General features: G+C 46.2%; 1 protein-coding gene across 1 annotated transcript in view; it reads right to left on the bottom strand.

Annotated features, from left to right (window-relative positions):
- Positions 1-2,105, bottom strand: part of camk2d1 (calcium/calmodulin-dependent protein kinase (CaM kinase) II delta 1) — a gene marked incomplete in the record, with an annotated part of 97,977 nt that overhangs the window by 68,346 nt on the left and 27,526 nt on the right.

The raw sequence follows: 2,105 nt of genomic DNA, 5'->3' as shown, positions 1-2,105 counted from the left end.
AAGTTAGAGCTCTTAGAAACCACATGTGGTCCCTCACTACCAATCTGAAATGAACAGTTGCATTGTGGGAAACAAAGTGTTACTCTGCCCACTCGTGCACGCCGAGTTTGCCTTTGCATACTGAACTTTCTTTACTTCACTTCATGTTATTTCTCAAACTCATAGAAGCAAAGCTACAAGCAATGACTCATGTATGAAACACGGTCGTCCCTGAACTGCACTCCCTGTACGCTTGAGGCTCGATTCTTCTGTGCATGTAAAGCAAGGAGAATAAAGAAGGTCGCTGCTACGTCCACCTCCATCCAGAACTCACTGAACAAGCCGTGCATGAGCTCCGACTGCATCGAGTGTTTTTTATTCAGCCCACTGGGCGGATCATTTGGATCCCATCATACAGACGGTTTGTCTCTGAGATTATCCTTAACAGAGCAAAAATGATCTCAGCACGAGGATCCCACCTGAGTAACAGGTAGCAAGGACAAACGCAGCAGAATCCGTCTGAAGCAGCTTCTTCTCAGTGCTTCTTTCTGAGTCAGAAGAAGAGCTCTGACCGTGGCCACAGCTTCTTACGTCGGTCTGTTTGACACACCGTGTGCTCCGCTGTTAATATTCATTACTGATGCTCTAATCAATCCCCATGGTTAGTGATGGAGAAGATAACACACGTCAGACATCATTAAATGGTGTTGTGTGTTTCAGTATTTCAGGCACCAAGGATGCAATTTGATATATGAAGGTGAGTTTGAGCAGCACATCTAGAAGCTATCAGAGAATCATTTCTATTGCACGAATGATGAAGGATGAGCTGAAACAATTATTCTTTGATTCCCGGAGTAGGATTTACCCCCACCAGGGAGCAAACCTATTTAGCAGGGACATACTCATCAAACCCAACGTAAAGCAGGAGGTTACAGCTCTAATCTGAAAGGTATAAAACTTCTGTGTTGACAGTAGTGACAGAGTTAAAACTCCAAAGCTGTTTGCAGTTTTTATGTTTGCATGGCTTGTTGCAGTTTGCACCTTTCAAAATCTGAGCCTTGTATTCAGCGGGCGCACCTCTTCCTTTATAGTTTTATTTCCTGTCACTCCTCAAAACCACCGACTTCAAGAAAACCAGTTTTCCTTTTAAGGAGCTCGAGGAACCTCCCACAACCGGCGCACTTGTAGGCCATTACACGAATACACGATACAAAGCAGGGAGGTGTTTGGTAGGTGGACGGGGGGAGTCCTTCATGGGTCACGGACACATTAACCAATGAACACAACCAACCAATGGACAACGGACTGAACCATCAGAGGTCATGAGCAACAATGCCCTCCCTCTTTCCCTTTGCAGGAAATCTAAAGTAAACCAAGATAAGGACATGACTGAGAGGACAGAGTACGACTCTCCGCTCACTGAGCCAACCAGCAGTTTATTAAGGCGGAGGAGCGCACCACTGGAAGACGGTGTCCCTCCACAGGAGCACCCAGTCTGACAGACAAAGAAGCCTAATTAAAACAGGCACCTGTCCCTCAGCTGGCTGCCCTACTTGGCTAAATCAGGATTTAGAGTGAAGCCCAAAGGAATTACTCCAGTTTGTGTCTGTGGGTCAGGAGGGTTCTCGCGCCTTAACAAAGCTACGACCAATGAAAGAAAACGCTGCACACTTTCCAGGGTAACTTGAAGCTAAAAAGACCAAAGTATCATCTTCTGGCAGAGTAGCTGAAGGATTACTCGTAATCCTGCCTCGAGGTTTGGAGGCAAAGCTCATGTGCATCTTAATGATGGAAAAGCTGGTGCAGCCAAACTTTCACCAAGAAGTCACTCAACTTATGGACACATGCATGACTGTACCACTGGCAACTGAGCCTCCAATTCCTCAGTCTGAATCACAGCTTTAAATCCAACCAATGAACCAGGTCACAGACATGAGCCATGACATTGAGACGTCTGAGGGACTTCCTTCCACGTGGATTCACCCTCAGTATGTGGCTGAGGCACCCGGACGCCCAAGAGGAACCAACTGAACTTAAACGTGAAAATGACTGTTACACTAACAAAGCTGCAGAAGCTCTTGGTCACAGTGGGAAGTTAAAGGTGCATTTTAAGCAAGAGGAAACCT

This window comes from Haplochromis burtoni, unplaced genomic scaffold (assembly GCF_018398535.1).
Source record: "Haplochromis burtoni strain Fernald_Lab_line unplaced genomic scaffold, NCSU_Asbu1 Contig_311, whole genome shotgun sequence".
Classification (NCBI taxonomy): Eukaryota; Metazoa; Chordata; class Actinopteri; order Cichliformes; family Cichlidae; genus Haplochromis; species Haplochromis burtoni.
The sequence above is the reverse complement of the archived record's forward strand: the minus strand, read 5'-3'. Positions and strand labels throughout refer to the sequence as shown.